The sequence below is a fragment of the Heterocephalus glaber genome, unplaced genomic scaffold (genome assembly GCF_053883595.1).
Source record: "Heterocephalus glaber isolate CG9 unplaced genomic scaffold, H.glaber_assembly_v1.0 deba00001687, whole genome shotgun sequence".
Lineage (NCBI taxonomy): Eukaryota > Metazoa > Chordata > Mammalia > Rodentia > Bathyergidae > Heterocephalus > Heterocephalus glaber.
Genome location: NW_028258412.1, coordinates 4703978 through 4718127, shown reverse-complemented (window position 1 = coordinate 4718127; position 14150 = coordinate 4703978). Strand labels below are relative to the sequence as shown.

Here is a 14150-nt window from a genome sequence, read left to right as displayed (position 1 = left end):
TTCCCTTAAGTACCTCATGTACATGAAATTATACAATATTTGTCTTTTTGTGATTGGCTTATTTTATTTAGCATAATATATTCAAGGTTCACCTGTATTGTCATGTTTTCCTTTCTTTTGAAGTCTGACTAATACTCCATTTTATGCATGTATGCATTTTGTTTATACAGTCATCCATCAATAGAAATTTGGATTGCTTCCATATTTTGGTTCTTATAAACACTATTGCTGTAAACATGGATGCACAAACATCTGTCCAAGACCCCGTTTTCACTTCTTTTGAGCATATTCCCAAGAATAGAATTACTAGGTCATATAGTAATTCTATTTTTGATTTTTAAGGGACAACACACCACTTTTTTAAAAATTAATTTTATTGGGGGCCAGGGATTTAGCTCAGTGGTTCCCTTGCCTGCCTTGCAAGTGCAAGGTCCTGAGGTCGATACCCGGTACCAAAAAAAAAAATTAATTTTATTGATACATTTTAGGTATGCAATATAACGACATTCATTGTTGGAAACTTGTACCATTATGTAATCTATCTGGTTCTTATTTTTTCCCCAACCCCCTGCCCTCTCTTCAACTGCTCCTCCCCTCCCTATTTACAGACTTTGTTTCCATTTTTTCATTTTCTCATATTAATTCCATTCCCTTCTTTCCTTTCCCCTACCCCTCCCACTTCCCCTTCCTCTTTGCCCCTTTTCTTCCTATTTCACATTATTTATTATACCTTTTAGTTCTTATTTAAACTTTCAATTTGTCACACCGGAGAAACCATTTGGTATTTACACGTGTGTCCTATTTATTTCACTTAAGAGTATCACCTCAATGTGCATCCATTCAACACACCACTTCTATATTAGGTTATATATGTCTGAAAATGTCTTCTCTTTGCTTTGACATTTGTATTTTCACAAGGTCTGGAGATTTTTATCAGAAATTTGAAGATGTTGCTTCACTTATTTCTCTTGTATTGTTTGTAGTGAGAACACCCAACTCTGTCTTTTCACCTAAGTAGATCTCTGAGCTCTTTTGGGGGTTCCCCTTCTCAGAGCTGGGGTTTTTCTTTTTTGGTACCGGGGATCGAACTCAGGTCTTTGCACATGGGAGGCAGGCAGTGGAACCACTGAGCTAAATCCCCAGCCCCTTCCTTTCTCAGAGCTGGAGCCTAAAACTTCCTTAGGCAGCGTCTTGGGCAATGACGGGGCTTATCTCATGCTTTCTTCTCTTTGAGGGATAACTGTCCTTTGTTTCCTTTTTTACAGTGTCTGAAAACTGTCAAATCTCATATTTTTCTCAAGTGTTTTAGTTAAGTCATTAGATGAATCTTGTCCCTGTTATTCCATCTTGGTCAAAAGTAGGATATGAGCCAGTAATTTAATCTGCTTATGTTTTAATTTTTCCATGTATAAAATGAAAATAATACTATAGATTTGTGAGGACTGAATATAATAATACATATAAAGCACTTAGTATCATTCCTAGTATATACTAAATGCTCAAGAAATGTTAGTTGCTGTTATATTGGCACACCAAAAGAGGAGAGCATGGCTTATACCAGCCTGGGAAACTAGTATTAGGAGGAGTCCAAGGCTAAACTATCTTAATACTTTTTTGGGGGGGTGGGGTACTGGGGATTGAACTTGGGTCCTTGTGCTTTCAGGGAAGGGGGCAGAACCACTGAGCTACATCCCTGGCCTTCTTAGTACTTTAAATACTGTAGAAGGTGGTACCTTTCTCTGAAGCCATATTTGTTGTTATTGAAAGACTAAGTTGTTTAGCATTTAGGAGCTTATTCTGTGGAATCAGACCTGGAGTGAAGTCTGTCCTTGCTTTCCCTTTTAGTCACTGTCAGGAAAGTCATTCTCCCTGCTTAATCCCCACTTTTATGAAAAAGGCAGTTCTACATCTTTCCCAGGGTTATTGGGAAGATTAAATAAGTTAGTGTATACAAAGCTCTTTTACATAGTGCCTGTCACATAGTTTGGGCTCTTTAATTGATAGCTGTTGTTAGTTTTACTAGCAGTGAAGTTCACCACAGAGATCTAAAAATGAAATGACCACATCTAACTCCAAGTTTCTAGTGCTTGCTTTGCCTCTGTAGCCTTATTTTCAGTTTTTAAAATTTTATTTTATTAGTACATGTTTGTAATACATAAAGTTTACATTCATCTTAGGGAGCATCTTAACACATCTTGATTCTTTTTTATCTTCTTCCCCTACCATCCTGATCCCTCTCTCGGTCTCTAGATCCCCTTTCCTTATTATTACTATTTCAGTTCATGTTTATGGTATATAATGTCTGTATCCATTGTGGGTATTTCATACATGTTCATGACACATCTTAAATCTTGAATATTTTTCCTTCTCTTCTCCCACCCCCCCATCTCTTGGACCCCTTTCTGTTTGCAAAAGATTTATCTCCCTGTTTCCTTCTATCAGTCCTTTGTTTGTTCATTATTTACACTTTGCCTTACTCAAATGGCAGATACCATATAGTGTTGAAGCTTGTGTTTCAGATTTATTTCACTATTATATTTTCCAGATGTATTCATTTTCCTACAGATGTTTCAAATTTATCCTTCTTTATAGCTGAGTAGTATTCTTTAGTGTATAGATATCACATTTTCTTTATCCATTCATCTGTTGGACATATTTTTAATATACTACTTATTAATATTCATATATAAATTTACAGTTTACAGAATGTATTCACATACATTTTAATCTTACTTGATGTCTTAATCTCTATTTTCTAATGATAAAACTGAAACTCAGTAAAGATAACCAAAGTATTTAAGGCCAGTGTGGGGGGGGTGGGGGTGGGGGTGGGCACGCAGCGCTGCTGGCCAGCTAGGCCTCTGGGAGATTGTAATAGCTCTGCAAGTCTGCAATAAAAAATGGCCTCCAATAAAGCTACATTGGAAAAAATGGGAAAGAAACAAAATGGAAAAAGTAAAAAAGTTGAGGAAGCAGAGCCTGAAAAATTTGTGGTAGAAAAAGTACTGGACTGTCATGTAATGAATGGAAAGGTGGAGTATTTTCTGAAGTGAAAGGGATTTAAAGATGCCGAGATTACATGAGAACCTTGTCCAGAATTCACTGAAGCATTTCTTAATTCTCAAAAAGCTGGTAAAGAAAAAGACAGTACAAAAAGAAAAACTTTATCTGACAGTGAATCTGATGATAGCAAATCAAAGAAGAAAAGAGATGCTGCTGACAAACCTAGAGGATTTGCTAGAGGTCTTGATCCTGAATGAATAATTGGTGCCACAGACGGTAGTGGAGAATTGATGTTTCTCATGAAATGGGAAGATTCAGATGAGGCTGACTTGGTACTGGCAAAAGAGGAAAATATGAAATGTCCTCAAATTGTAATTGCTTTTTATGAAGAGAGACTAACTTGGCATTCTGGTCCAGAAGATGAAGCTCAATAACTGACATCATTTATATATATATATATATAAAATGGGTCTTAGTGTTTGATTCACTAGTGTAAAAAAAGAGCATTCTAATGAAAATCAAGTTTAATATGTTGGTTTTAAAAGTATTTGGGGAAGTTGTTGGGTTTTGTTTGTTTTGCATCAATAGCACTAGTTACTTTGGTAAAAGGCGAAAGATTTATACGATCTGAAGAAAAACCAGAGTATAGCACTGGTTACTTTGAACAAATAAAAAGCTTTCTGTAGTTGCTTCCTTTATCAAAAAACAGCATTTGATAGCCTGATATATTTCCTCTTCTTTTCTAAATATTGGGGAAATTATCCATAATTATACTCAACCAGAACTCATTTTTAGCTCACATGTTTAAGGACCATTCTGAGTGTGTGTATAAGTAAAATACTTACGTAAATGGTTTTTGTTTTGTTTTTAAACATTCACCAAAACAAAAACTATGGGTGATAAGCCCATGTTTGAGATGCTGTCATTCTGAGCAACCTAACAAATAAATCACAGTTAAATTGAAAGTTTTCCTGAAGCCATAACTTTTCAAGTTAAATAGATGATTCTGTGGTTAATTGATCAGCTTAAAGTGGGTATTTTCAAAGCAGCCACATCAGAATCCATATCTGTGTGTTTAATTACAAAAATACAGCAGTTTGCTTGCAAAATTCCTGAAAAAAATTGTATCACTACCAACAACTTCCCCACCCAAATAAGGTAACTAACTAATCAACCTGGTTTGTTTGAATTAGCTAAGGAAGACTTGTTAAGGGAACATTAAAGATTGCTCATGAGCCATTCCCTTACAACAAGTTGAAATCTGTATTCAAAGTCAGTATTCATCTGTGTCTAAGACTTGGCTCATGGAAACCTACTGAGTGGCTAGTGGTGGTCACAATTTAGGTCCTGCTAGAATAAATGAGTGAACAAACTTATAATCTAAATTATTGACCTGTATGTTTTTCTTGACCCCAATTTGTTCCTTACATGTAGGCTCAACCTTCAGTGTTCAGGTTACTGTTTCAGCAGAAGCCAGAAAAATAACTTTGTAGTAGTCAGAATGTTATCCTACTGTATATTGTTTACTTTATTGTAAATAATGGTGACCAGTGGTCAATAAATAGTTTTATATTAAAAAAGAAGAATTTAAGGCCAAACAGTTAGTAGGTGACAGAGCTACAACAGGATTAGTGACTAGAGAACTGCTGTTTAAGAGTGCCTGCTAGCATGGTGGTTCATCCCTATAGTCCCAGCTACTTGAGAGGCTGAAGTGGGAGGATCACCTGAGCTCAGGAGTTTGAGACCAACTTGGGCAAAAAAGTGAAACCTAGTCTTAAAAATAAATAGACTTCTTCACACTACTGTGTTTTTTCCTACTGACACATTTTACTTGTTTACATGGTGTTCATCAACAGTGGGTTTTATATTTTTTCAGGGAAAGGACTATGAGGAGTCTTACTCCTTTTATTACATTTAGTGGCTCAAATTAAATATATATCTATGAAAAGAAAAACGTAATTTTTCTTTTATAGTTTATTTCCCCAGTTTGAGGAGGAATATTAAGTAATTAAGGTTAAGACATTATTCAGTGGTAATTCTTTCTTTATAATGTGAATATGTTACTACCTTGATGAGATTTTAATTTTGGGAGCAAATGTCTGCTCTGTAGGTGAATTTACTACATTTTCTTTTAGGCTAAAGCTTTTCTAGATTCACATCAAATGGAACTGCTATTTGTCAATTTTATGGAAGTTGTAGTAATTCCATTTATAGATCAAATTCTTATGACTAAATATAATTACTTGGAGCTAAATCAGATCAAAGCAATAAGCTCAAAATAACTGAAGTGGAATTTAAAACAAAGAAAAGAGGCAGAATATTTAAAGTAATGGACATTGTTAATTGTATCTTTTGAAAAATAGTCCTTTTTTTAAAAAAAAAAGACTGTATTCATCCATGCTTACTTTTAGAAAAAACAAAACAAAACACAGAAAGCATCTTTGCCTTTTATTCTGTGCTTACAGGGAGACAATTTTCTTTGGGGCATTTAATTATGGTTAATTTTCATGACCTATTCATGATAATTGATTAATTATATTTTTTCTTTACTTTCCTAGTATTAAAATGGTTGAATTCTTTTAAGGAGCCTATTTTGACCAATTTTTGTTTTTTCACCTGTGCTGCTTATGGATATGGGCAGAGGGTTGATGTCATTTTCAGAACCTAGTTTTGGCCAGATCACCTTGTAAACTTAGTACACTTATTTGGTAGTATCACTTATTTCCTCAACTACTGGTTATATTCTTCACAGTTACCTGTTAAATGAGTTTATTTGCTTATTCTAGGTGATAAATTTACATTCAATATTATGTGGTGCCAAACCTATGGCACATGTGCCGCAGCCGGCTGTTTGATCATTGAAAGCTCTAAAAGGTTCACTGTCAATACTATATGCTGTCATAATTAAGATGTCAAATGAGTACAGCTGTTAAATAGGGTATTTTTAAAGATGTGATTGGAATCCATGGACTCTGATCTCATCACCCTTTCTTCTCCAACAAAAGAATTCTATTAATAACCATATAGTTCCTAGGATGGTGTCGATGTACGAGCAAAGCAGCCCTGTGATTTGGGAGCTCCTTGATTTGCTTTTTTTTTTATTTTTTATTTTACAAAACATTAGATGTTTATAAGAAATCAAACCTGTGTGTACCATAAAGTATCTGAAAGATTAAAAATGAAAGTCAACCTCCTAGAATCTTTTTTTAAGTTTGTAAAATGGAAATAAAACTTGCCTTATATTTTGATCTCTTCTATCTCTTGAATAGCTGGCATTAATACCTCTCATATAATTGATATGCTTGATAAATATTTGTTATTTGAACAGATGTAAAGATTCAGTAAATATTATGAAAATACTTCCAAGATATAGTTATTTTTAGGAATGAAGTCACCAATATGCAGTATTTTCTCATTCTTTTTCTTACTCAGAGCTTTTTTACACTGCTCTGTGACATTTTGTCCTTTGGTCCTTTGCTGTACATTAAGGGTTCAGCTAAATGCAAACTTCAGTTAGAAACACAGAGTGTTTGGAAGGGATTTAACTAACACACTTTTACTGATGCAGACATTCTTCTGTCTGGACATGATTTGTCCAAGGGCATTTGGTTGGTCAGCCAATGTGTTTATAACCCTATTCTTCTGACTTCAGTGTTTACGTCTGCAGCAGAAATCTTGTTGCTCCTTCTTACATTAGAATTTGCTATCTGAGCCATGTTGTAGGGGGTGAAGGGCCACTGAGATTTTTGAGTGAGATGAGAAAGGGAAGGAGAAGGAAAAGCTGACTATCAGCCTATAAGAGAGTGCCTGGCTGGCCCTTCATTTAGGAATAGTTATTGTTACCCCGTGTGTAGAACAAAGAGCATAATCTTGGAAGAAGTAGATATCCATGTCCTGTACATTATTTTCTTCCAGTTTTTTAAAAATGATAGGACAAAGTATGAACAATAGGGAGATGGAGAGATAAAATGGCAGTTGGCAGAGGGTCCAGGAAATACGGCTGGAACTGTAGGGAAAGAAAACATTGCCATGTGGCTGAGTGAAATGCTAGAGTTTCAAAGCAGCAGTGATTTTACACTGAAAATCCCCTAATTATGTGCTTGGGCTGTTTAATAAAATCATCATGTAGTGAGATTACTATATATTTACCTTGTATCTAAAAAGTAGCTATCTTAAATACATGTGTCACCATGGGATGGGTGCTATATCTTTTTTTTTTTTTTTTAAAGGAAATTAGATGTTTTATAGCAGCAGCTCAGAAATTTTCCAACATGGATGATCAATTTAAAGTTACCTGATTAAATCTATCATTTGTCAATCTTGGTTTTCCTGCTTTCTGAACTCTACAGATAAAATTTCTGTGGAAATAAATGGTCATATTATTAACTCCTTACATGTGAACCCCCTGTGTGTGTGGTGGGGGAGCTGATAGTAAGTTTGGCTAGGTTGCATCTGTAAAAATGTGTGGGCTTCATGGCCAATTGATGGCATCACTTCGCAATTAAAATATATGAAATGGGTCTGTACTTGATATGTTTAATTTGAAGATTAATCAGTATATTACAATCATCTCTCAATTGGTGGAGATGGGGGTAATCTAAACAAAATTCATTTTTATTTGCTTTAGAACACATTATTTAGTTATAGCAGAATTTTTCTTCCAACTTAGTTTGCTTGGGCTTCTATTCAACACAGTTTGCATTTTTTGAGCCATCACTATCTGGGCGTAATATCTAACAATGGACAATCTGAGGCCTAAGCAACCCAGCTGGTTGCCTTTCACTTTTTACCATTCTGGATACTGCTCTAGAATACAATTAATAACTGCATTGTGATGCTATGGATCTTGGAGAGATGTATGGTGCTTTCTTTTGGTTTTGGTGGAGAAGAGATGATACAGGGTGACGGGAACAGGGCCCTGAACAACTGAATTCCTTAAGTATCTGGAACTTTTCTTCTATAAATGGTTCCTGCTTATTAGATGCAATACTCATACAGTAGTACTAATTTGAGTGTTCCTTGGATTTAACATCTCAAAATATCACATATTGTGTTTTATTATTATTTAGTTATCAAGAAACCAGAGGTGCTTATTTATCTGAGAAAAGATTTTAAATTATTTTTCAGGAAAGCTTTGGGTAAATATATAATCATTAATGTAGTGTGATGAACAACTGGTGTATGTTCCAGTCATTGGAATCTGTCTTTGTTACTTTCTCATTGCTGGAACAAAATACCCAACACTTACAACTTAAAGGAGTAGAGGCTTATTTTGGCTCACGATTTCAGTACACAATCAGCTGGCTCCAAGGCAAAAACAGGATGGCAAAGGGGCACGGTAAGGGAAAAGGTACTAAACTCATGGCAGCCAGGAAGCAGAGAGAGAAGGGAGGAGCTGGGCATAAGAATATACTTTTCTAGGTCACGCCCCCATGTCCCGCCTCCAGCCAGGCCCCACTTCCTAATAGGAGCACATTCAACTACTGAATTAATCAGTGGATTCATCCACTTATGAATATAGGACACCTGTAGTCGAATCACCTTCTAAATACACGAGGCTTTGGGAGGCATTTTTCGTATAAACCATAACAGTATCAAAATGAAAGTTCAGATAGATGGGGATTATGAGGTTGGACAAGATACAGAATACTCTTTATGTAAAATGTCTATTTATCCCTTAAAATAGGTATATCTTACTTTATTTTTTATTTTTTTCCCCATTAAGTTTATTGGTGCATTTTAGGTATAAAATACATTTACATACATCATTGGGATCTTGTACCATTACATGAGTATCTTGCTTCTTATTTTTTTCCCCTTCCCCTGCCCTCCCTTCACCCCCTCCACCCTTCCTTATTTGCAAAGATTTTGTTTCCAGTTTTTTCCTTTTCTCATATTTTTTTGTTTCCCTTCTTTCCTTTCCCTACCCCTCCCACTTTCCCTGCTCCTTTAGACCTTTACTTCCTATTACAGAATATCAATTATACATTTTTAAAAATACAATATCAAGACCTAGGAGACATTACCACAGATTTTACAGAATTTAAAAGGATATAGAAAGCATTTCAAAAATCTGTTTTGAAATAAATTTGACAACTTCTAAGAAGTACCTTGGAAGACAAATTAATGAAACTAACTCTGGAGGAAATATAAAATTTGAATAGCACCTATTAAAGAAAGTATATTCCTAGCTTGAAAACCTACCTATATGACAACAACAGGCTCATATACATTTTAACTGATAAATTATATCAAACATTTAAAGCAGAAAAAAAAAGGAACACTTCTCCACTCATTTTAGGAACTCAACATTGTGCTAATCCTAAAACTGGATAAAGATAATAGAAGAAAAAAAGTATGAACATAGATAGAAATTTGTGTAACAAAATAAACTATTAGAAGTCAGATCTGGCAGTATGTAGAAAGTGGTTTTATTATAGGGATGGCAGCGTTGGTTCAGCATTGGAAAACCCACCCCCAAAAGTCATCATTTTAACAGAGGAAAGGAAAAAGCCATATGATCCTGTCACTAGTTGGAGAAAAAGTATTGGACTAAATTCTACAGCTGTTCATGGTAAAAGCTATCAGGAGACTAGAAGTAGAACAGAACCTTCTCAACAGATTAAAGACATGTACTCCATACTTCCAGTGAGAATGCCTTATGTGAATGGAGACGATACAATGCTTTCTCCCTAAGGTGGGGAACAAGGGCAGATATGCTTACTCTTCATCTGTCCATTAAACAGATGAAACCTTTGAAACCTAGGCCCCACCAAAATAGACTGGAAAAAAAATGACACAATTAGGATAGGATTGGCACAGTAGAAGCAAAATCTTTATATGTAGATGAAATGATCACCTACAGAGAAAATACTAAGAAATCTCTAGGAGCCCCTAGAACTTGTATTTGAATTTAGCAGGATTAGAAAACACAAGGTATATATAAAAATTCAGGTCTGTGTATACTTGCTATAAATGAAGAATTGGATATTGGAATTTAAAAGTTATGTAGGAGTACAAAACCTAGAAAAGTTAAAAAAAAGTGTTGGAAGATGTTTAGTACCTAATTTTAAGACTTCTTCTAAAGCTACAGTAATCAAGGCAGTGTTGGTGTAAGGAAAGACATATAGATCATTGGAATAAAACAGAGAATCTAGAAGTAGAACTACACATATATGGTTCACTGAGTTTTGAAAGATTATTTAACATTAACATTTTGTAGAATATAAATTCAATTCAAAAGCTGAGGAAAAGGCAGTGTTTTCAGCAAATGGCACTAGAACACCTGGTATCTGTATATAAAAAATTAACCTCAACCCTTTATCTCCATACATGAAAATAACTTGAAGGGATCTATGAACCTAAATATGAAAGCCTAAGAGTATAAAACTTTAAGAAGAAATTATAAGGGAAAATGTTTATGAATTCAGGGTAGGCAAGAGCTACCTAGTATACAAAAGACATGATGTATAAAAGAAAAAAATTGATAAATGAGATTCCACCAAAATTTAGAACTTTAAATGACATCATTAAAATGAAAAGTAGCCCTTAAACAGACCATATTTCCAATACATATAACCTATGACCAGAATATGTAAAGAACTCTTACAACTCATTAATAGACAACCCAATTAAAAAATAGGCATAAGAAGATGATAAATAGCCAGTACAGCACAAGGAAAGGTGTACAACTCTAGAATCAGAAAAATACTAATCAGTACAATAACAAGATTGAATTATACACTCATTAGGGAGATGAAGTTAAAAGTTTTAAAAGCCTTGTCATGACTTTTTCTTTTTGTTGGATTCTCCCCCTTTGTGTTTAATTTATTGTTGTGCCCGATGGATTCATGCTGCTTGGCTTCCTGGGGTTGTGATCCTCATTGTCTTTTCCTAGGATATTGTCTAAAATATTTTGGAGTGCTAGTTTGGTATTCATGAAGTCCCTGAGGTGCTCTTTATCATGAAAGTATCTTATTAGTCCATCAATTTTGAAAGATAGTTTTGCAGGGTACATCCATCTGGGTTGGAGGCTATTTTCCTTTAGGGCTTGGAATACATCACTCCAAGCTCTTCTTGCCTTGAGGGTTTGCATTGAGAAGTCTGCTGTGATTCTGATGGGCGCTCCTTTGTATGTGATTTGTTTCTTTTCTCTCACTGCTTGTAGAATTTTGTTCTTCTGTTGGGTTTCTGGAGTCTTAACTATTATATGCCTATGTGTAGATTTTTTTTGATCAAGGCTAGCTTGAATCCTATATACCTCATTTATCTGTATGTCAAGTTCTTTTCCAGGTATATCTTACTTTAAAGAAATGCTGCGTATATTCAGGATTCAACTGAAAAGAATATATTGGGAATGTTATTTATAGAGGTTTGAGCAGTGTTAAGGAAACTGACAAAGGATGATGAGCTATCTGAGACTAGTATCCCTGGGAAGCTGGTATCACCTCCCCCAGGCTGAGAAAGGAGGAAATATTGTCATTAAAACTTCAAGAGAGCTTGTTGAAGAGGAACTATGTGATGGAAGGTGTTGCTTTAGAGGAAGAATGCCACTGAAGTAATCGTGGTGAGGTAGGAAGGGAGCCGAGGGGTGGTGACAGAGACAGAATAAATGGTCTGATACCTCTCTTATTTTTTCATCTCTTGCCAGTGCCACCCATTGGCTAAAATGGCCAGAAAAGTCCAGTTGTTCCTAAAGTTGGCCTCTTGTGTACAGAGGGAGCTGTTAAAGCCTGATGTAGATATGGAGGGTAGAGATGGCAAACAGCATGATCAGTACAGAAAGGGTACATTTTGATTTACAGTTCAAATTCAGCCTTAACTTAAAATGGAACATATCTGTGATTTTACCTCATGTCTATATATTCCCTTTATTCTTATGTGTGTGTGTTTAGCATTTATTCCTTAAGCTTTTTACAGATAATAATTTTCACTATGTCTTAGGAATCGTTTTAGGAGAAAGGCTTCTATGTAATTGCCAAAAGCCAAACTCAGTGTGTTCTCTAGATTTTGTTTACTTCTGTAAATCTTTATTACAGTCAAGGAAAGGAGATGAGCTAGCAAGTAGTGTTGATATTTCTTTTAAAGCTGATGAAAGATATTTTAAATTAAGCATGAATCTTTGAAGAATCTGCTGGTTAATTTTTAAAACTTGACCAGTTCTCTGAAGTACATGGAGTGATTGAAGAAAGGAGTCTATTTTGGCATCCAATCTTTTCTTTTGAATGATTTGTTATTGAACTAATTATAATACTTGTTACAACTGATCACACAGAGTATGTTTTCTCAAAGATTTCTGTTGTCCATGTCCCTTCATGATACAGCTTGGATCTTCCCATCACCCACTACCTGTCTAAAGGCTTACAAACTCAGTTTTATTGGTGATCCTTCAGAGTCATACCCTATACTGTGAGACTCCATCCCCTGAGGGAGAGAATTCCATGCTAAAAATCAAACAAAACTTCAATAACTTATACTACATTTTACTTACAAGCACTTTAAATATAGCTCTTCTTGTGTTTAAAATGAGAGAGTTCTCTAGCCTTGCCCATCTCACTTGCACTGTCTATTCAAGGTCTGCTACCCTGGTAAGTACATGCCAAGGGAAATGGGGCCAGGTATCATGCTAGTCACCTTGGTTCATTTCTAGTCCCAGGTCATTCTACTCTCTAGATTATAAATACTAGAGTACTCTAGTATCACAGTTTTTCTTTTTTGAACCTAAATTTGTACAAAAAGTTGGTGTTTTATTTTCTTTTGTTTGTTTTTACAAGAGTAGTTGAAGACAGACAAAAAGCAGTGGATACTCTGAAGTGGTAACTCTTTGTAAGGTTAGAGACCCTTTTTAGCCTTGATTCAGATCTAAAATGCTGGGCCAGGGATTTAGCTCAGTGGTTCTGCCGCCTGCTTTGAAAGCTCAAGGTCCCGAGTTTGACCCCCGGTACCAAAAAAAAAAAAAAATCCCGCAGATCTAAAGTGCTTCAACACCATTATAGTTTGAGAAAGTAACTTTAAGAGGATGCATTCTAGCCAGGACAAGACCTCATTCTAACTGTTGGATCTTTTCCCTTCTAATATTATTTAATGGTTCTTTTCTTGGGACATACTTTTTTTCAGGATATATAGGTAAGAAGTATTTTTGAAGGGGATTTATTTTGTCTGTATGTTTTTATAAAATCTTGACATGAGTCTTATTAAATATTTTAAAGTCTTCACACTCTTTAAAAGTGTTTTTGCACATTCTCTCAGCACCAGCCACTGTTCTATCAGTTTAAACATTCATCTTACTAGTCACCGTATTTACATGTTGAAGCTGTACATACTTAAATGTGATTTCACAGTAATATTGCTGCATCTTCTTACCAGGATGAGATTGGACATTCTTTGTAGTCTTTCATCATTATAGTAAAATTTTTAAAAATTATAGTTACTGGTGTCATTAAACTGTTGCAGTCATGGAAAAAGGGTTTTTTTTATTGGTACATTTTAGATATACATAACATCCATCATAGGGATATGATATGATAACATTCATCATAGGGAGTTTGTATCTGTACATGATATATCTTGCTGCTTCTTTTTTCCCCATTTCCCTCCCCTCCCTTCAACCTCTCTTCCCCTCCTTATTTACAAAAGCTTTGTTTCCATTTTTCCTTCTATTTTACTTTTTTTTCCTTTTCCCTTCCTTCTTTTCCTCCCTTCTGTCTTCCTAGTTCCCCTTCCCATTTGAACATTTTCTTCTTCTTTCACAATAACTGTTACACATTTTGGTCCTTATTTACACTTTCGGTTTCTCACACCAGAGAAACCATATGATATTTGAACATGTGTGTCCAATTTATTTCACTTAACAGTATGGTCTCAAGGTGCATCCATTTACCTAGAAATGTCTCAAATTTATTCTTCTTTATGGCAGAGTAGTACTCCGTTGTATCACATCTTCTTTATCCATTCATTGATTGATGGCATTGGGACTGTTTCCAAGATTTAGCTATTACAAACTGTGCTGCTATAAACATGGGTGTGCATATATTGCTGTGGTATGATGCTTTTAATTATTTTGGGAAGATAACAAGACAGGGAATAGCTGGGTAGAATGGAACTTCTAGTTTTAGTTTTTTGAGGAATCTCCACACTGGTTTTCACGG

General features: G+C 35.1%; 1 protein-coding gene and 1 pseudogene across 6 annotated transcripts in view; both read left to right on the top strand.

Moving 5' to 3' along the window:
* The window catches only part of Ttc28 (tetratricopeptide repeat domain 28), a 710286-nt gene that overhangs the window by 321202 nt on the left and 374934 nt on the right, over positions 1 to 14150 (top strand). The gene's annotated exons all lie outside the window — the stretch shown is intronic.
* LOC147821943 (chromobox protein homolog 3 pseudogene) lies at positions 2837 to 9515 on the top strand (annotated as a pseudogene). The gene has a single exon (XR_015446314.1). The product of XR_015446314.1 is annotated as a chromobox protein homolog 3 pseudogene (transcript).